The 21937-nt window shown below is 42.6% G+C and overlaps 1 protein-coding gene across 2 annotated transcripts in view; it reads left to right on the top strand.

Annotated features, from left to right (window-relative positions):
* Positions 1 to 21937, top strand: part of SORCS3 (sortilin related VPS10 domain containing receptor 3) — a 278287-nt gene that overhangs the window by 10317 nt on the left and 246033 nt on the right. Inside the window, exon 1 of one of the 2 annotated variants that reach the window (XM_021399907.1) lies at positions 9738 to 9805. The exons of the other annotated variant lie outside the window; for it this stretch is intronic. The gene's annotated coding sequence lies outside the window, so the exon portion shown is untranslated. Of the gene's footprint in view, positions 1 to 9737; positions 9806 to 21937 lie in introns of those variants that run through there. 2 annotated transcript variants of the gene reach the window in all.

The following is a 21937-nucleotide window of genomic DNA, read 5'->3' as shown; positions in this document are numbered from 1 at the left end:
GAATCAGGGAGGTGGTAGAGTTGCTGACCCTGCAGGTTTTCAAGAAACATGGAGATGTGGAACTGAGTGATGTGGTTTAGTGGGCATGGTGGGGATGGGTTGATGATTGGACTGGATGACCTTAGTGGTCTTTTCCAACCTTAATTATTTTACAATTCAGTGATTTGGGATGGTGGTAATGGCATGGCATATGTGGGTCTGTGTGCCTGTTTACTTGTGCATTTTGTCATGAGATAACACACTAAGATGCAAAGTTCAAGGGTCATGTTACCTTTCAGAGTTATTTCCTACTCTTTGTATTACACCTCCCAACCCGTAGGGAGAAGTTGCTGCCCCAGCCTAGGGTGAAAGATTCCTAAAGCTAAATTTTCTTGTACCCTTGGATAGGGCCTGGGCTGGATTTCTCCCATGCCAGTCGTCTTTTGAAAGATGAAGGGCTGGGGCAATACATAATGTCCTTGTTGTGGTGCCCATAGTGTCTTTAACTTTGTTCCTAACTTGTTAAATACTAATAGCCTTTAATGCTACAGTGGGAACATGGGTGGGGGTGCAGAAAGGTGGCTGGGGCCCTGCATCTGGACAAAACTGCTATCTGAACCAGCATGAGCTCTGTGTTTGCAATGAGAGGGGGTTTCTGCTTCTGTTTGGTTATCTAAAGGCTCATGTAAGACGTGAGTGGTGAGCCTGTGAGTGAAGGAGCACGGTGACCTTGTGCGCAGGAAACCTTGCTTACAGCATGTGGCAGGGGAGGGGACAAGCAAGCAAACCTGTATTGGGCAGGAGGTCTCTGAAAACCAGATTTGCCATCTGGTCTGAAAAAAGGCTCAGCTGTGAGACTGAAAACAGATGTGATAGCCACGCTGTGCTTGAGAGAATCTTGATTCCAGTGTGCTTTGGTAACTATTGGAGCAACATCAGGAGGAAGTCCTGTGGAATCACAGTGTCCAGATCAGGTGTTATACAGAGACACCAGGGCTGGCTCTACTGACATCAGCCAGACTTCTCTGGGTAGCTGAGCCTTAAACAGAAGACTTTTACCAAGCGTGGGATATAGAATATGACTGGATGTGGTACCTTGCTGGTTTATGGTTTCTGCTGAGGGTTTTTAGTGTTCTGCCCCAGTAACTGCTGTGAATGTTTGCCTACATGGCCCGTGGTAGCTGCCTGCTCTCCAAAGGATCAGAAAAAATAAAATGCAAAATACCTGATCATCTTATTAAGCATCAGAAACTTGCAATCTATTATCTTTAACTGATTTGTCTTCCAGTCTCTCTGCGTTTTCTTTCATCTCTGTTGAGGCCCCTCTCTCAGCTGCTCAACTGGAGGAGCGAACAGCTGCCCTTTGGTGTGCTTGGCTGAGTGTTACAGGTGTGCTGTACAGCTGTGGTCTGCACAGCACTCAGCCCAAGCTCTGCCAGCTCTGAGAACAGACAGTGGATGCTCTATGGTTCAGGCCAGGTGCTATTTTGAGATCTGCTTCTCCACTCAGCTGATTTATATTTATTGAACTTACAGGAATTAAGTTCTGGGACACTTTTTTCCCCCTGTTGAATTCAGTTCAAATTCGTCAGTGGATCCCAAAATTATTCCTCCCAAGCTAACACGTGAACAGACAGATATGATCTGTTGCATCTGAAGCTGAAGACTTGCTTCTTTTTGAAGGCAACCTAAAACACAACTACAGTATCAGCACTGAGGAGGCTTTAATTTACTTAATTAATATTGTTCTCTGTTTTTTTTTGCCAGCCTGCTTGGAAACTGTTCCTTTAATCAAAAGGGAGCACTGCTGGCAGTGTAGCATTTTCCAGTTTGCTTGTGCTGCATCTCTTTGTTCCAAGCTCGATTCTACCCTTGCTTGCTTTTAATTAATTAAAGATTATCTTTGTTACTTGTTCCTACCTGACATGCTACAAGTGACAAAGCCTGCCTTTCTGAGTTGCACTGAGGGCACATTCTGATGGCTTTTAGCTGTGTGCATGCACGCTTTAATTTGGGCTTCCTGTAACGCTACTGGAAACGGATAATAAATTGGATGAGGGAGAAAGTGTCTCGCAAGTGAAAACTTGCGAGAGAGAGAAGGAGGCAGATTTAACTCTAATACTGAAGAATGAGATCAAATATTACATGGGAAAACACCTTATCTAACACTTTATTCTTACCCATCAGAGTTGTCTGTAACATTTATATCCCGTTGTAGGTAACAGGCTCATCAGTACCAAACATGCTGTACTTGTGTTTATCAAATGTTGCACGTAGGCATTTGTGAGTGAGGAGGATGGGAGGGGCCAGGCTGGAGCTTTCTGGGCTCCTCATATCTTCTTCAATCCCATCTCAATTGCTTAGATTTAAAAATAATAATAATAATAATAATAATAAAATCCCATGTATATAAGGATGTGTGATGATAACTATAGATCTAGGTATATGGCTACCTTAAGTAGATAAACCAATTACCAAGTAACCAGGGACAATGTGAGGCCACAGTCTCATCCTGCTGCAGCTCATGTACACTGATCCCTTCATGTGGCATTGCAGGTCTCCTCCTTCCCTTGCTGTGCCTTTGGGCAGTGTTTGTCAGCCCCTGGCGTGAGTCAGAAGCAAAGTTGGTTTTTGTCTTTTTTTTTTTTTCCCTGTGTCTGGTATGGTTGGATCTTCATAACCCTTAGTTCTGGACTGAGTTCCTTGTGTTCAGTGTGGTCATTCATACGCTGAATTTAGAGCTCTCATAAAGCACACGTCCTCCCTGGGTTCAGCTCTCTTTTGTTCTTTTTGGCAGATAGAACTGATCAGGAGATCAGGGGGATGGCAGCAAGATAGAAAAGGACTGGCAATTAATTGGGATCTGTCCTTGCAGCCTTTCTTACCCTGAGCTGAAAGCTTTTTTCAGAAAATGACTGTAGAGTTGTGAGATTTCAAGAAATACAGTAGAAAATCACTTTTAATGGTAAAAGGTTTGGGAGCAAGAATGGCTTTTCTTGTACCACTCCTTGAACAAATCTTATGTTTTTAAAGGATGCTGCATATAACGGTGGTGGTGTAACCTTGCAAACTTATGCATGGGCTGGCATGCTGGTCAGTTTTTTGGTTTTTTTTTGCTTCCTTCTGAACATGGAGCCAGAAGATGTTTTGCTCCTGCATGATGGACCCTGTGGTGAACTTGTGCTGACAGACAGTTCTGGCTACAGGGGAGCTGGTAGCTGTTTCAGGTTCATCCTTTATTTAAATGCTTTCCCTCTGGAGTCAGCCTTGTGCTGGGCTTGTATGGATGCATTTTCCTTGTGCATCCTTCTGCTATGGCAGCTGCCGCCCAGGGCAGGGATGGAGAACAAACCTCACAGAAGGAATTAGCACTGAAAGTGGTGTGGGGGGAAAATCTCCTGAGCAAGGCAGGTACTACTACTGGCAACCTATGCAGTAATTTGATGCTGTGCTGCTTTGTGGCTAAGTCAAAATCCCCTCTGGGAGAGAAGGGAGGAGAGCGATTATGTGGAGTCAGTGTGTTAGTGCTGGGATATGGTCAATTCAGGTTAGACGTGCCATGGCTGAGTGATGTTTGGAGGTGTCTCAGACAAGAGCTGGGTAGAGCAATGCTGTCAGGAGGCTTTTCTCCTGCTTCCTTAGGTCAAAATAGTTGAATGGTTCACTCTCACCTGCCAGGGTGTATAAATTGCTGTCATGCATGCTGAAGCTTTAGACCACTAGTTAAATGGTCTGTCCTGCCATTAGCTGAAAGGAGAGGAAGGATGTCAGTAAATACATTCAAGGGTTGCTGTTCAGCTCGTGCTCATGGCAATTTTATGCTGGTGTTGGACTGACACAGCTTGATTTATGCTAGTGCCAATAGGATTCTAATGTGAGTATTTCTGTATGCAGACTTTGTTTTGCCAGTGTAAGTGTCTGTGCATCTCTTCTGCTTCTTGCCGTTAATTTTTCATTCTTCTGGAGTTTTGTTTTCCATCCTTGTGAGCTTGGGACAGTGGAAATGTGTTGCTTGATTGTGAGACCAATGACTCCATCTGTAGGTCAAGGGAGGGAGAGGTACTGACACAGTGTGAACTAGTATCGCTCTCCCTGTCTTGCATTGGTGGGAAATCAGTTGATGGAACATTCATGTGCAAGTCAGCTGGAGTGCATTGACATGCACCTGTGTTGCATATATTTGCAATGCAAACATTGATATTCTCTGGCTACCAGAGGTTTGGGTGTTGTAAGATGAGAACTACTGAGTTGATCTTGCTAAGTCTCAGCATTTTTGTGCTACTTCTAATGGAAATCCAAATGTGAAAATATATTCTAAGCATTAGTGTGTTGGCCATGGTTCTGTGTTGAGATACGTGTCAGTTCCTACTGTGCGTGGTATTCCAAGTCTTTCAGGAAACGGTGTGCTCCCAGTTCACTGCTCACAAGGGGCTGTTGTTTTGAGGGGTCCCACCCTGCTTGCTGGATGGAAGTCTGAGGAGTGGACAGTTTGTAACAAGCTAGCAAGACAAACTCTTCAGGATTGTGCTGTGCGCTAACATGGATGTGGCTCTTGAGGTTGAATGACTTTACAGCGCAAGTAGGCAGTGCAGTGAAGGTGGTCTATTTATTAGAGTGAGTTCCCATTAACTCTTCTCCTTGACAGGTTAAATATCTGTAGACGTTCTTGTCCCTTGTCATACAAGATCAGATTAAAAGCCAGAGAATTCTTTGCATTTCTGTCAAGTTTAATAGGCTTTGGATATGTGCCCAGGAACATAAGATCAGATGTGCTGGACAAGACCAAAAGTCCATCTATTCCCAGTGTCACATCTGACATTGCTCAGTAGCATGGCTGTTCCTGGCATTGAATTGTCTGGCACATCTAACATTTGAAATCTAGCTTGCATAGTACTCAACTTTGCCAATAACTTGCTGCTCAGCTTGATACTTTTGAATGTGCATGGGGTGACTGAGAGAAGGCAAATACCATGAACTTAATCCCCAACCCCCATCTCCATCCTGATGACTTCTCCAAATCTGACTCAGACCTGGCATAGACATGCATTCTGATGCAAATTAAAGCCACCCTCTTTTTAAAATAAATGTTTATTTTTGTATAGAAAAGTTTATTTTAAATGTTTTAAATGAAACATAATCATATAGAAATAAATTCAGCACAATTTAGTGGAGATATTAAGATATGCTGGCCTTTTTACTCCTATTTAAATGTAAAAAGTCATGCTTGAAGATACTACCCGCTCTAATTTTCTTCACTATGTTGTATCTCGGTATGCAGCTGGTGAAAAGAAGGTAGACTCTTGTTGGATGAAAGCAGTGAGCTCCATGGATTAAAAATAGGCATTACAGTGTCTGATGAAGACCCTCATAGTAAGACTATTGCTTTACTTAATTACAGGAATTAGTTGCCCATGTCAGTCTGTCAGTCAGCAGGGCAAATACTAACTTGTGGCTCTGAAGGTGGCCCCAGTGTAAAAGTTACACTTGGCAGTGGTTGTGGTGTGGTTTTTGTTTTATTATGGATCTGGTAACATTTTTCACTAATAACAGCTGCTGACAAAAACAAAATCTCCCTCCTCTTCTTTGTTCTGGTTGGAAGCTCACCTCTCCAGTGGTGGGAGATGTTGTGTTCAAGAGTGAAGAGGAGTTACGCATCAGATCTGGATGACTTGGTCCCATTTTCAGGATCCAAGAAAATATTTTGGCAAATGCTTTCATTTCTACTTGTATAAGGTGGAGAAATATATGAGCTCCTCTGTTAGCCTTCACATTAACCACTGGTAAACTGTTTCTGTGTGTGCTTCAGTTTCCCCATCCATGAGAGAGAACTGACCTCCTCTGCAAAGCCTTCTGAGACTGACTGGTGGAAAGACTGGATGAGCACTGTTGTTTACAAATAATGGCAGCTGAGGTTTGGACTGAGTTGCTTGCTCTTTTTCTTCTTCCTCCTGAGCATAGGCGTTGGCCACTGCTGAAGGCAGGCAGTAAAATAAATGTGAACCTTTCTGTTGTATCTTTCTAATTTTAATCTTGCCATGTGATGTAAACAACATAAGAAAGCTGTGACACTTGTGGCCTGTGTGGTTGTGATCCCATCAGTCTACAGGGGGTCATAGTCTAAGATATTCCAATTGAATTCAATTTCTGATTTGCTTTTTGAAACAATTTCATTTCTAAATGTGGAGTGTGTGTAGCTGGAGATTTGTCCTGGTGCTGCAAGGAGAGTCCTAGTCTGATTATTTGAAATGAATTAGTTCTGATGAAATATTTAGCCCTTAAACAACACATTTAAAGTAGTGAATTACATTTTATTTATTGATGGCTGTCACAGTGAGATTTTGAGAGGAGTTCTGCTAAAGTGTGCTATTGTGGTATTCCAAAATATAGTAATGACTACAGTATTTTGTTGAATTATTAATATCCACTGTGCCTGCAGAACTGTGTGTCAGACTTTGAATTTATTTTTATCTGAACATAGACATGTGGCATTTTTTTGCTCTTTTTGATAGCTTTTCAAATTATTTTTGTTAATTTGAGGGACAAAATGAAAGCAGGAGGGATGATAGGGTCTTGCCATGGCTTAGCTCAACTCCTCTCTATACTGAAGCACACCTAGAAGAGGGATGAAAAATTATTTCTCTTTGCCGGAGACAAATTCCTTGCAGTGGAAATATTGCAGTTAAAGGGAAAGATCTGTTGGAAAGCCAGGTACAGGGCTGACTTAGACTACTGCTGCTTGAGCAAAACATCCTTGTCTTGCTGCTACCTTCTTTACTGCAGCTGGCTTATTTATTGTCTTCATCCATCGCTTGGTGGTCCTTGTCAAAGAAATCTGTTTGGAGCACTTCAATCTCTGTGGACCAGATTTCCTTCAGCTTGGACAGACTCTTAACTAGCCTAAGATTTGGCTTCAAGACAGGGACTCTGCTTGGGTCAGTTCATGGCTGTGGCATTGTGAACGAAGGCAAACTCTGTTCATGGACCCAACTCCCAGCTTGAGAGGAGTACCACTTACCTATTGCTTTCCTAGCAGCGCTGAGATTACTCCTGGATGTTGGCTGACCTGTGCTTGCCCTGGTTTGTGAGTGTTGTTTTTGCAGTTGGTGTCCCCTCAGTATGGTGGTGGTCCACATTATTGAACACTCTTCCAGACAAATAGGCCTGGTCTGGGGGACAAGATGGCACAAAGATACTTGTGGCAGCGTGGATGAGATCATCTTTTCTTGGGGAGGAGGAACATTTAGCCAGATAAAGGCAGACCTTAATGTGCCAAGTGTCTTTGGACCAGTAACTAGGCCCTGATCTGTTTGGTTTAAGGATGGAGCAAATGTGTTATGAAGGTAAAGGTCTCTCTTCGTTTCAGAAATTGTTTTTCTGCTAATCCCTTTAGGTGGAGTGGAAGTTGTCTAAGTCTCTACAGGGCCAGTAGATAGTACCAATAAAGAGTAGTAAAGACGCAGGATTGTACCAGAAGTTCCCTTTATGTGCCCAAAATTACTGCTCTGGAAGCATCCATTTAAGCTACTTGTCCAACTACCCCTTGCTCACTGGGGAGTCTCTTGCAACTGTGAAAGGATTGCAGGCAACCTGCATGTTTTCCTCCTCCTCCCAGTGTCTTTGCTATTTTATTTAATTTTCCAACAGAAACTGTCTAAAGGAAGGCTTTGATGAATATTTGTGTCTCTCCAGAGGCACTTTGAAAGATTTAATTCATGAGCCTGCACCTGGAGATGTGCATAATACACATCTACACCCTGTTTGATAATAAATTACAAACTTTTTGAGAAGGAGATTCAAGTAGGAAAGGGAAAAGTGCTGTTAGTATCCTGGGCTTTATGGGGTGCAAAGCTTGAGGATAAACTCCTAGCCGTATATCTTAGAGTAGAAAAGCTAAGGTGACTCCGCAAGATGGAAGAAGAGCTTTGGTCATGTCTGAACTCACCTGGATTGGGATGACTAATGCTCAAGTGGGAGCAAGTATGAGTATATGTGTCAGATAATCAAGCTCTAACAGGGTCTGTGTAGCAACTCATATACAGAGATAAATATTTTGGAGAGTAGGGTCACCTGCATCTGCCCGTGCTAGGCTGTGGCATACACTGGCTCCTGTCCCTCCCCACATCCTCTTTAATCCAGGCCCCTGCTCTGTTTCTGTCGGGTTGTCTATACCCGTGGGGAGCCAGCAGTGAGGGGGAGAAGGCAGGCTTTTCTCCAGGGATGACTCTTAGCTTCCCCAGGGCTTTGCACGGCTTGATTAACTGTTCAGCCTCAAGGCAGTGTCTGGGGAAATCAGGGGTCTCAGCTGGGCTTCCTGGCTGCTGGTAGGAGCAGTCCCTCAGGTCATGGGGAGGTTTGAGTGAAACTGGTAGCATGCTGCAGGGGGTAGGAGAGGCAGGTGCTTTTCAGGGCCAGCTGATGATTCAGTAGGCTTTGAACAGCCTGCCTTAGAACCAAGCACCAGGGGGCTGGAGCTGACTTCAATCTGCCGCAGGTGCTTAACTCACAAAGAAAATACATGAAGAGGAAAAGCAGATATATCTTCTGCTTGTGACTAACTAGGAAAATTGGAAAGAAGGGAGTTGGGGTGGCAAATGACAACAAAACACAAGTCAAGGTGGGCTACAGAGACTGGAGTCCAAATAGGGACTCACTGGCCGTAGGGATTTTGGCACTCTTTGATTAGCTTGCATTATGCTCTTGGCCACAGTCGTTCCCCAGGCTTTCTCGTGTTTGAGGGAGGAATGTGGTCTTGTGACTTACTTTTGGTCAGCATGGCTAAATGCTTCCCCATGCTGAGCCAACGGTCCCCTGAGCTTGTTAGGTGCCAAGCTCTCATTGATGCTGGCATTGAGGTACTATAATCCACTGAGGAGCTCCAAGAGAGAACAATTTTCACAACAAATTTGCCATGGGAGAAATCATGAAGCTTCTGCTTAACCTCAAAGGTATTTCTCTGATGGTAGCAAACATATGCCACAATGACTACATAGGGAGGATATTTGGATTTGTGTCGTCAGCTTCACAGAGTGTAAGAATCTACTGTGAGAAATAAAACCACTTCAGTGCAGAGGCAAAGCTTTGTAATAAAACAGCTTTCACTTGTGTATAGGGGCTTATCAGAGAGAACTGATGGTAATAAATAGGTGAATTGGATCACAAGCATAGAAGTTATATGTAACAATTCTGGGCTGTAAGCAGATGATATGTTGAGTGAATACACCATCCTGATCCCTCTATCTACTTGTAGCAGATCCATCCTGGTAGCAACACCTCTCTGTTGCTTATCTATAACACTTGCTTCTGGTGCTTACTGCTTCTGTTTTGCCATCAGACATTAGCAGCCTGCTTCCACTTGCTACAAAACAGATTTTGCTCATCACTGCAACAGGGTATGATGTAATAGCAGCCACCCAAGGCTTGGTAGGAGGCTTTGCTTACTGAAAAAATAAATGGGAGTTGACTCATCTTTCTTTAGCTTTCACTTTCATTGTAGTCTTAGGCTGTGAAATGCACTCACGGGCTGATTGTCTCAGCACAGATATTACCCATCTTTTCTGAATTTCCAGATGTCTAGTTTTATATATTTATATGCACGTTACTGAGAATGCGATGGAATCAAGTGATTCTTGCTTGCCTTTCTCTGTTCTACACTACAAAGTTATGGACACTGGGAAAATAGTCTGCTCCCAGGCATGGATTGCTCATTGCCCCTAAATAGGATGTAGCCAGCTGGGTCTGATTTGGGTCAGATGCAGGGGGTGTGCAGTTCCTTGCAGATGTGTTACAGCTCCAGCAGTCACTAAGTGCAGACAGGAACTATGAAAAGGTGAGTGGAGATTGCAGTGTGACCCACACTGCTTCTGAGCTGTTGATCTACAGGTTAAGCATTGTCCTTCACTGGCGTTATCCTGCTCTTACTTAAGTAAATTCTATTTTAATGCCATCTGTAAAGAGGTAGAAGCATGTGACCTGCTGCCTCTTTGTTTTGTCTCAGCCAGGAAAGCTCAGCCTTCCCTAGGGGAAGTCAAGTGTTGGTCTGGATTTTGGGCAAGGCAGAGTCTGAGTAAAGCAGAATGAATTTCTGGGCTGGTCTTGGGTGTGTTGCATTGCTCTGTTGGTGTTTGTAGAGAAGCAAATTGCAGTAAGGAGAATGGGTATTTTATTAGGAAACTACATATTAAAAATTCATGCCGAAGTATCTTCCCCAAATTGCTTTATTCTTTTTGTATCTAGACAGAGGAAGAAAAAAGAAGGAAAGCACAATGAAAAGATATTAAAATGTTTTATTAATATATAATCTAAAGTGACTGTACTGGTATTTTTCATTTTTAGGTGGCATCACTGGAAAAATATTTAAAAAAATATTAGTCCTACGAAAAAGTTCACATTACTGTTGTTATTACTGTTTAATAGTTTTATGGCAAATATTAAATGGGAGAATTTTTACTTAAACAGTTAAGCCATACCTATTCTCATTTTAAAACTAGAACTGGAATCAAAGCTGCAAGTCTTGTGCAGAGGGAGAGTGGTTACAAAATCCCTGTTGCTGTATTTCTCAGTGCGATGGGTTTTCCAAGAAAACACAACGTTTCTGGGAAAGTCTCAATTTTAGTCAAAGGATTTTGTAACAGTGTTCTTCATAGTTTTTCTTAGGAAATTGCTTTGCGTTTTGATTGCTCAGTGCTGGAAAAAGTGTTTTAAATATTTTGAGCACTCTTAAAAATTGTATGGTAAACGTGTACAAAAATAGGGAAAGTGTTGAAACTTTAAATGGAAGCACAAAATACTTTCCAGTCTGCTGCAGTTGTAAATAAATCTGTCAACTTCTATAATCTAAGATAGGAAGTTTAAATATCAAGTATCATGTGCTGAATGTTTATATTGAGCTGCTTGCAATCAATCCACAGGGTCAACTTTTAAAATGTCAGAGGTTTGAACAGTGTGTGTTGACAGGAAGCTGAGATTTGCTCAGAGCATTCATACACAGACAAAGATGCCACTTTTCCCAAGTATGGTGTGTGTGGCAGATCAGATACCTGGTCCTTGCTGGCAGCGTCTCTTAAGATGTTGGAGCTGTCTTCAAAGACTTCAGCGTGGTTGGGTTTGGAGCTCTGGAGCCAATTTTCTGTTACTAATGCATCAGCTAGATGCTTTGGCCTTTGGTACTTTTGAAATTGTTTTCTTATGCTGACAAAAGAGAAGAGAGGGTTTGCAAAATCAGGTGAAGTGATGACTATTTCAAGCAAAGTTCTTTTTAGTCTTGAAAAACGGGGAAGGAATTTAATGTGCTTTCGGAGTAAGGGCGCATGGTGATGAAACATGGGATCAGCAAGCTTTGCAGGATCTTTCCAAGCTCTGATCTTGAATTTAAAAGCAAACTGTTTGCTGTCATGCTGATTTCTAAGCATCTATGACCTAACTTGGCCAAACTGCAGTGGGGAATTTTTTTTCCCAAGGCCCAGAGTGAAGCATCTGAGCTCAGACTGATACAGCTGCTGCTGATGAGAGAAGGCTGGGGAACACCTGGCTCCAGACTCTGCCACCAATCTGTTTGCAGTGCTAGTCAGGGCTCTGAAGGGGGCTGAGGGATAACACCTCTCTTAGTCTGTGCTTTTCTGTCCTGATCGTTTGGAGAGAGATCAGCAATCCAGTTGTTTTCAAGTGGCTCCTGAAAAAAGCTAATCATTTGAGTATTTTTGAGGCAGATTTTGGAATATTCTTCATGCGGACCACAGTTCCATAACTTCTGGGACGAATCTGTACTGCGTGAGCCAAATCTCCAGCCTGTTAACCCTTGGTGAGTTTCGTTTGTTTTCCCTCTCTCCCTTAGCTTTTCATGTATTAAATACATTTGTTAGCCAGTGGCTGTAACAAGTCCCTTCTTAATCCAGGCTGGAAAATGATGCACATTGAAGGTTCCCACTGCAGAGCTGGGATTCCCATGGGATGCCCACAAGGACTGAGGCACCTTAATCCTTTGGGGATTTTGCCCACAGGTTAATGCCCACTGAGAGCTTCTGATACATCTTTGCTTAACGCCTGTATGAAGATAATAATCTCTGCCCAAAGAGACTTTTGTTCAAGGTCAGCATCCTGTGAATGAGATTCCCCATGCCTCTATCCCCTCTCTCCCCAGTACTCTACGAGGCATGATGTGCTGGGTGTTGGGAGAAGAGCTACTGTTGAGGTGTTACTCAGCGTGTCGTGGGCTGTGCTCTGAAGGAGTTGAACTGCTCTTCTCTGAGCCTGGATGTTTGAGAACACACTGATTAGAAGCAGGTAAAAATAGCAGCGTAGGAGGATGCATGCTGAAAGACCGCCTTAAGTAGGCAAGAGAAAATAGAAACTTTGTTGATTATCTACACATGCACACACAATGCTGGGAAACTCCTCAGGGAGTTGAAAATGCAGCAGGCTCTGGTGATCTCCTGTGAGTACTGGTGGGATGGTCTGTGAAATGTGCTTTACAACTTCAGTCATCATCACCAGCATGTCTGGCTCAGTCTTCTGTTGTTTGTTTCTTGTCCCCGCTCCCATCTGCCTGCTCTGCCAGAACCTTTTCCCACCTCTAAAATTGTTATTTCTAAGATCCTTTTCCAATAAGTTGCTCCTTGCTACTCAGTTTGCTTCTGAGACTAGACATGTCCTGTGCCAGCCTCATCCCTGTCCTTACTTATATGAGTCTAGTGTGCTCACATCAAGTGTGATGGTTGTTTCACGGTGCTGAACGATGCTATTGGACAGAAGTCTGAAGATGTGTGGCTTTGAGGAAGGGGTGTACCTGAGATTCTTAGGATTTCAGTACACTTTTAAAGTTTTAAACATTTCAGATGAACATGTGAAGAGCAGATGTTTGAAATTCTTTGGTGGCTGATGACCCTGCTTGTCATAAACTTCTTAGTGGATCTTTATCCATTGCTTTCTCTCCCTGGTACCTGGCAGAATACTGAGCTATAAGGACAGTTTATGGAGATGATATGCTACAGTGTATGAACCTTCACCCACGTCCACTTCCATCCTCTAATCCCCTCATTCCTCATTTACCTTCCTTAGCAGCTGGCTGTTTGTAAGTCTCAGCTGTCTGTCTACATGGCACATCTCCGCTCCCTTCTCGCATCAGTCACTCGTTGCTTGGCTAATTGATAAACCTTATCCCAAGCAGATACTGTCAGTTCTCACCTGCCCATATGAAATTCTTACATATGGAATGTGGAGAGGGAGGAGGAGGGAAAGTAAGATGACTTAAAAACAACAAAACAAAGTAACACAGACTTGATTGTGTTCATATAATGTCACTTTTGGGGGACTGGCAGAAATCAGCAGGGTTACCAGCATTGCCCTCTGCTCAGGAGCTAAAGATAACTTATGCCCCAGGAAGCTCGGTCTTAGTGTTATGGTCAGACAGGGCTGCCCAGATATCAGGAAGCATCTTCTGGAGGAAGAGAGGGCATTTGGTGGATTCGGGTTTTGATGAAGGGCTCTGCAACGTGCCAAAAGCTTCCAGGCCTCACTGAGTGCTGGAAGTGCTTGGAGTTTTCAGAAATGGCTCTTAGTCTGGAATTTAGCAAACCTTTGTCACTGTTAGCACTGAAAATTAATTCTGTTCTTGTGAGCATGTGGGCAAAGAGTTAAGACCCACAGCGCCAGTTCTGGGCTGGCTAAGCATCCCAGAGACCTTGGGGTCTCAGAGGATTTCATTCCTCTGGCTATCCCTTGATGGGAACTCGTGGGTATTTAAAGGGATTCTCTTGATATAGGTGTTCATGAATTCGGCTGGCCGTGGAGGTGTTGAGGCACTTTAAAGTTTAATTGTATTCCTTCATCTAGACAGTTGTGCTGATCCACTGCATCCCCTTCAAGCCTTTAACTCCATAGCAACCAATGTGAATGTTGGCCCCTTCCACATCTCTCATAGCATCCTGATTGAAGTGTGGCGAAGGCTGGATGTGATTGAGTAGTGAATTTTGTAGAGTCTGTACTTCTCATGTACTGCTGTGACCCACTGACACTCCTAGGATTAGACCTCATCCTAAAATATGCAAATACAGTATTTTGGGGGATATTTTTCCTTGCTCCCATCCAGTTGCTCTCTTAGCCAAGTAGCGTGCATTGTTTTTATGGTTATTTTCCTCAGCAACAGGGATTTTTTTTCATCAGTAATTTAGTGGAAGCAAGGGAGGCTGTATACCACTTGACATAATACTAAGGTATTCATATACTCAGTTTCTATGTCTTTGAAAAGAAAATGCAAACCTGCAAGTATGTGTCTGGGTTAATTATCTGGAGAAGGAATAATTAGCAAGTACTACTGTGTTTTGTTTGTTTCTCTTCCTGCTGCATTTCTCCCTTCTCTAAATACATAACAAGATCTTTACTTCTGTTCAGAAGCAAAACCAGTTTTGCTCTTGAGTATGAGTTTTTTCTTGAGGTAACACTGAGAAGCTCTAATGACTGCATCATGAGGGTAGACTGATCACCAGTTGTTATCTGAAGATACCTACAGGTTCCCTGAGCTGTGGTAGCTGACTGGTTGTTCCCCTGCAAAGGGCTACCAAAATGTGTTCTCACAAAATGCAGCCAACCCAACTTGCTCAGCCGTTGGGACTAGGCTAGGAGTGTGGTCATCTGGGAAGCAGCAATTTTTTTGCTGCAACATAATTGCTTGGAACTGGCCTATCCATACCCTAGATTCCTGGAGGTGCTAATGTTATTTCTTTGTTGTTTTTTTTTCTTTCAAAATGTTCCTTAATTGCTGTTTGAGATGTTTCTGATCAGCCAGGTTCTATTACTCTCCTGAACATTAGTGGCTGTAGCAACATAGCACTCTCATTCAATTAAAAAAAAAAAAAAAAAAAAAAGGAAAAACAATACCTCAAACCAGGCAACTTCTCTACTGTACTGAATACTGCTTTCTTTTTGTCTCTTTGCTGGTAACAAGGGTTTTGTGAGATGAATGCTGCCACAAATTGATGACTGCCTACTATTGTCATTATCTTGTACTCTATGACAGTTTTGATTCCAGTGTGCCTACGGGGATCAAAGAGCTGTGAGAAGATGCTTAGCATAAAAGAGAGTCTCAGCGACACTGGTCAAATAGTTCTGAATTCCTCCATTCTAGAAAATGGTTCTTGCTGATTCATTATAATCGTTCAATTTTTCTGATCTTTGTGTAAAAGACTGGGTTATTGAATGCAGAAGTTTTGTAAGATGTGGTCTTGCACTCAGATTTTAATGATTAAGAGAGCTATAACAACATAAATGATTGTTGTTGGAGAAACCTTGCCTTGCCTCAGTGTGAGGTTGAACAGGTTCTTGTGTTCACTAATTAAATTTGGTATTATTCTTAGCTGACTTTCCTTTCTGTCTTCCAAACAGCAATATTCTCCAAGCAATGCTAACTTACCCTCATGGCACCCAACTGATCAGCTGAATGACTGTGTCAATTGAAATGGCTACATGAAGATGACTGAGTTGAGAGTGTTCCTTTAATCCCAAGTTTGGGAACTGGTTTATCTGGACAAGTAGGTGCAGGGAAAAAGGTTTTCTTAATAAAATGTTAGAGTCCTTCTCCCCCTCGAGTGCAACAGTTAGTGCAGTAGTGTACATTCCAGGGATGCTCTGAAGTCCTTTGTGGTAATGTTGGTGCCAGTTTCACAGGAAAACAGGGAAAGTGTTGCCACGCAATTCTGTGAGGACTGTCAGAAACTTCTTAATTCCCCAGGCTTCCCAGGGTTAGGGGCCCAGATGATGTGAATCTCACAAGCCTTTTCTACACTTTGCACTCTGCCATACGACAGTCAGTTTATCCTGGCAGTTGGTTGAGGGCTGGGAGGAAGCCTGTGTTTCAGCAGAGGTGCACTAAAATGGATGTGGTTCTGCAAAGCCTATTCAGTTGGTGTTTACCTGGGAGGAGATTGTTGGAAGCTTCTGAGCAGCTGTAGTTGCAGCTTGCAATTAGGAACACAGATTTCTTGGTGGTAGGAGCTGAAGGAACAGGAGTCACTCCTGTTTTGTTGGTTTTTTTTTCTTTTTTACTGTATTTGGATAATACTGATGGACATTGATTCTCAGTGTATTGAATTCCTATATGTGAAACCACTGCTATCGACAGGAACCTTGTTAACCTCAGCGTTTCGTGGAATTGGTGATTTGTAGAAAACAATGAGATGATTATTCTATGTGACCGATACAGATGACTGGAGACTGCGGTGATTCTACTGTCTGGCTCCTGCTACAGCCAATGGATTTCTACTTGGCTTTTGGACTTGGGCATGTCTGATTTTTTTTTTTTTCCCCCTTTGCTTGTGCCAGTGCTCTTAAGAGTAGGTGCTGTTTTTTCTATTATGGTTGCATGATGAACTCTGCGTATGCTTTGCTCAGCATTACGTTGTCATTCTATGGCCTCTCCATTTCCTTAAGGTTACCCACCTAGTCCTTGACCCCTAAAGTTCACAATTGTTCCAGTGGTGTCAAACTGCAGACATTTTATTTGATGAGCTGTCACTTCAAATAGGGCACTGAAAAGGATGGCTAATAGCAACAAGAGGTGGAAAATGAATTAAAATGTTTTCTGGGAGCTCTTAGCAATTTTCTGCGTGATCTTGCTGTTTTTGATTGTGCAGAAATGACAGCTTGTTCTGGGACACCTTTTGCTGTATGGAGAAAAGTGGAGACTGGTTTGTCTTCAGGTTGAGCTGTGGAGGAAGGCTTGAACCCTGGAGGCTAGTTGGAGATCGTTGTTTCCAGAGGTGGAAGGTGATGGATCAATTAGCTGCTGAAAGCTAGGATTCTACATCCACATTTAAGCAGGTCATGGGTTCAGATGCCGAAGCCCCATGTGAAAAGGAAGATATGGGCCCCCACTGACTGGCACCTAACTGTACCTTGTACTTTCCTGATTCTCTCCCTTGGTGATGGTTGGAGGAAGGAGAGTTTAAGGAACAGCTGGATTCCTGCTCTTTGTCCATGAAACAGCAGGTGTTTGAGGACATGGCAGTGACTTGCTGTGCTCATGTTTCTGGCTGTATGCCATTTGGAGGCTAGAACTGATGGTCTTCCATTACCTGGCTCTTTTTACTCAGCAGAGTTATACTCTTTAGAGCAGAGGTAGGCTTACAGGCCTAAATCATCCCTGTCTAATGGAGTGACAGCGGAAAACGAGCTAGAGAAGATGATGATTGCCTGCCCTTTTCCTTTCAACCTCAGCCCTTCATGCAGTCTCCCCACTGTGCACCACAAGCCTTAGGAAAAGATGGTAAGGCATAAGGAAGAGTGATTTTTTTCCTGCCTTACAGAGGTTTTCTTCTCCCAGAAAGCTTTCTAAGATCCCCTGGAGTCTTGGTGTCCAAAGCTTTGAGGGAATGGATGTTCTCATCTGTGGAGGTAGCTTTGTATGAGGCCCTGCGTAGTGACCTAGAATGGGAGCAGCCAGGGATCTGAACTAGTTCTTGAAGGCTTGTGAGTATTCATTTCTTTTGTTTATTGCTGTTGTCTTGCCATGCAGTCAGGTGCAGGATTTGCTCATCTTCCCCCTTTGGAAAGAAAAAGAAGAAACAAAAATGAATTTTGTCATCTTGCTGCTCTGGGAAACTGTATATTTTGATGATTAGATATCAGCCATGTATGATGTTGGGACTTTGGAATATGTCTTGAAAAAAAATTGAGGTACACAAAGACTCCTAGGGGAATATTTATGCTTTGTAATCTTCATTAGTCTTTGAGTGTAGAGCTCTTTTTAACTGCTTGTGCTGTCCAGTGGTTGTTTTTTTAATCTTTATAAAGTCAGGTATGGGGAATTCCATTGAGTTTTTTAGTGGTTTTTTTTCCCCCATGCTTGTTTCACCAACTGTTTGTTATTCCCATGAGTTTGAGTTACTTGCTTCTTCCTGCATCTCTTTCTTAACTTCTTTGACCAGTTCTACTGAAGTTACTCTGGGAAAGAAAGTTTGAGGAGGTGAGAGTTTTCTGAAAATGCTGTTTTTTCTATCTTTTGTTTTTTTTCTTCTCCTTAATAATGCTTCACCAGAGTGTCCTTTTGTACTCAGCTGGGGAGAAACCACTTCACTTTTTATTGTGGTTAGAAAAAGGACAATTATTTAGATCAAAAGGGCAGAGAAATACTTGCTTTTGGTTAAAGGTATAGGCTATTAGATGTTTGGAAGGAAAATTATTGACAAGCTCTAATATTTAGGTACTGAAATGCTTCTAAGTGTTTTTTGTGCTTTAACTGCTCATTTTTATTGATCATTTTAACTTTCTCTAACCTTAGACCTTCCAACAGTTTGTTCAGCGGTACATTACGTGTATATCCCTTTTAAAAATAGCTTGCATAAAACATCTTAGATTTGGGCAAATGTATTCATAAAGCATTATGGTGAAGGACCTGAAAGCAGAGTGAATAATGCTGCCCTGTTATCACTCTGTTTTATTTGGCAGGGAGTCGAAGCCACTTACTTACTGAGCTTCAGCAAAACTCAAGTTATCTGAATTCATTGTTTACCCTCCAGTGTTTGTGTGTTGTTTTTTTTCTTTTGTTCATTTGTTTTTGGTGTTTTTTTAATATGTGGGGCAGATTCTAGTCCTGTTGATGCATGGCAGTGGCACAGCAGTATTAGCATTTGCAATCTTGCAGAATGATGCTTTCAGGAATAAACATTAGTCAATGACTCTGTTACAGGAACATCTCTCAAATGGAAAAGGTAAGGACTGGCTACAGAGTTCCATTTGACACTATCCACCTGCTGCCAGCAGAAGCTGCTGCATTGGATTCTGCTGTAGCCCTGTTCCCATGCTGTCCTTGGGATGGTGCTGCTGTGGGGTCAGCTTGGTTGGAGAGTTGATCCGTTGGCTGGGGGACTCAAAAACCCCAAACTTTACTGCACAATTTTCTGTTAAGTTTTCCTCCCTATAAATCTATCACCCATCTTAACCAGGCTGGGTATAAGGACTTAAGTGGGGATGAATAGCTGAGGCTGAGCAGCAGCTGTTGTTTCCAGTGGTATCTTGTGCTTACATTGCATCAAAATGGCTGCATAATCAAGTCCTTAGTTTATTTCTATACTGAACAGACAAGTGTGCTGTTTAGTTATACTTCAAGGTGTAACTTTTAGCTTAAGCTCATCTACCCTGTTCACCTCTGCAGACATTGCACTTACGCTTTTCCAATGGAAGCATCTCTGGATGAAGCTATCCCAGTGTTCTCCACTGACTAGAGGTCTGCTGTGTCTTATGACGTCTCTCAAAAGGTAGCGTTCTTCTTAGAGAATTTGGAGCAAGACTGCTTCTTTCTGAGAGATTAGTAGGTATACTCACAACTAGCCAAGAGTTGATAAGACTGGGGGGAAAAAAGTCAAAAAGAAAGCATTTCCTGCTGCTTCTATTCATCTGAGTCTCAGCATTGGCTGGGAGGATCCGGGTCTTTCCGGATGAAACAGCACTGCTGCATTGTGTGCGTATTTGAATTCATGCTTATTTGAATTTATGCTTATAAGCGTGTGCTTATTTGAAGCTTTGTGCACTCAAGAAAATAGTTACAAGTAATTTGGAAGTCATTTATTGGAGCTCTGGCCGCCACAGGTGGTTTTTGTTGCCCTGCCTGTCGTGACTCAGCACGCTGTGAGGAAATGGAGTAGAGAGCTTGGGAGTTTGTTTAAGGGTAATAATCTAGCAGCTATGCTTCACTTCCAGCCTGATTCTGAGCTGTTTAAGTGCAGATTGACTCTTCTGACTTCAGTAAATGTTGCTCTGCACTTAAATGAGCACTTGCTGATTGTGGATCTACTTCTCCTTTGGTGTCTGATGGGGGTGGTGAGTTTCCCTTGCTTTTCTTTGACTTTTTAGACAAAATGCTTCTTAGCATTTTCTAGGTTTCCTGCCCTCATCAGGGTTACTTCCAGATCTTGCTTGGGCAGAAAGGGGGGGGGGGGGACAGGACACTTTTATTTCAGCTGGACTTAGAATGGAGGCCTAGTCCTTCTGGGGCAATATGGCTATCGGGTAAGGAGAGTTTGAGCACCTGGTTCAAAAAGATATTAGCTCTTCCCTCCTGTGTGTTGATAACTATGAGGTCCTTTCCAGAATGGTTAAATGTTTTACATTTCAAGCAGTGCTGTGAAAACTGATCCATTTGGCTTTATCATTTAGCCAGTCTGTTAGCAGATGTAGGATATTGAAAGCTGAATGTGTTCCCTGCTTGTGAATCATGGGAGGCTTCAGCTAGCTGGCTTTGGTACTCATTTCTAATTTAAAGGCTGGTTATAAATGGATTAAAGGGTGAATCTCATGGAAGTTTTGTGGGTTTTTTTTGGAGTGGGAAGGTGTTTGTGAGTGATCTCTTTGGGCTTAGGGTATTTCAGCATCTGCAGGATGAAGGAAGAGATGGCTGGTGTTTTCTGGGCTGGCAAGTACCTTTGCTTTTCTTGTCTCTTTTCTTTAGTTATTGGTGAGTTTGCAGGTAGTGGCCAATAGGAATTAGCAGTTATTTTTCTGCTGGGGGGTCTGGGTTAGTGTCTGGTCTCCCCAACCTTTAGTGGAATGGGTCTGGGAGCTAAGAGTGCTCTGGAAATGTCCTCCATAGGAGAGTTTAGGGTAGCTTTGTTTCTGTGGCTCTAGGCTTTATTCTGGGGTGCAACTCCAGAATATGTTGCTGATGCACACTGCAGTAACTCTCATTAAATTCAGAGAGACCTTTAACAGATTTAAGTTGCTCACCTGTGGCATATAGACTACAACAGCAGCCCACGATAGATATGTTGATGTAGCTAGAGCCATCTGACTAATTCATAGCAATTAACTTGGTAAATTGAAAATGTTTTTTTACTTGCATGTTGTTCATTGACAATTCGGGATTTTCTCAGGTTTACTCATTCTTCAAAATTATTTCTTATGTATCTCCTATGACTCATTCTTTGTCCATAGATGACTCATGAGATCCTTCATACAAGCATTTGACATGCTGATTAATTTGAATTATCTTTGTAGGTCATTAACATTGGTTCAGTGTCTGATTGAACATATCCAAACATTTTTAGAGCCTTAGAATAGTTTTGATCAATCTGTGCACAACTGTTCTCCAATACTCACGTGAAATTTGTTCTTCCAATGATCTTCTAAGCTGAAATATGCTCACTGAAAATATCTGAGGAAAGATTACTTAAAAAAAAAAAAATGCTGTAACAGGATCAGGGCCAGATCTTTCAGGCTGTCTGAAGAGAAAGGAGAATACTATTGGGCTAAATTTTTGGCAGCCTATTGTGGTTAAGTTTTCTATGGATATGTGAAGATCTGTAAAAACTGTTCTTCAGAAACAGCTTATTTAGTCTTCCGCTTTGCTGCCAAGGAAGTCTAACTGTAGGTGTGTGCATGGGACCGGATGCTGTCAAGTTACATGGCTGCAATCATTTGCTTACCTCTCCTCTGAGCCTTTAATGCTGATTGGTGTTCATCCTTTTTGTGGGCTACAGCTGAAGTTTGGAGATGGGAGCACCAGTGTCAGCTGAAGCTGGTAACTTCTGCACCATCCTTCAGCAGGGGGTTGTGCTGAGAGGGCAGAAATGGGTGTCATAATCCTCAGCTGCACTTCACAGTCTAGGCTTGTGATGTGCTCTGAAAGATGTGGCATATGTTGTCAGCTGCAAATGTAGCCCTGATGGTACTTCATGTCTTGGCATATTAATGTAAAACTGATTTTGGTGTATAGATAGCTCTTTGTGGCTCTGGCTTTGGATTTTTGGTTTTGGATTTTTGCTGTAATGTGTGCCTTCTGTCAGAGGGGCAGAAGGACCATCTTGGGCAAGAAATTGTCTTAAAGTTGCAAGAACTGTTTGAGCTCTTCTCTAGGTAGCCCCTTGCTCAACTTATCTGTGATTGAAACAGGGCAGCAAAGATCTATTTTAGCTGATGCCTGAACTGAGCATGGGATAGGTTGCTCCTACCTGAGCGTTTAGAAATCCAACTTGTG

Source organism: Numida meleagris, chromosome 5, assembly GCF_002078875.1.
Source record: "Numida meleagris isolate 19003 breed g44 Domestic line chromosome 5, NumMel1.0, whole genome shotgun sequence".
Lineage (NCBI taxonomy): Eukaryota > Metazoa > Chordata > Aves > Galliformes > Numididae > Numida > Numida meleagris.
The sequence above is the reverse complement of the archived record's forward strand: the minus strand, read 5'-3'. Positions and strand labels throughout refer to the sequence as shown.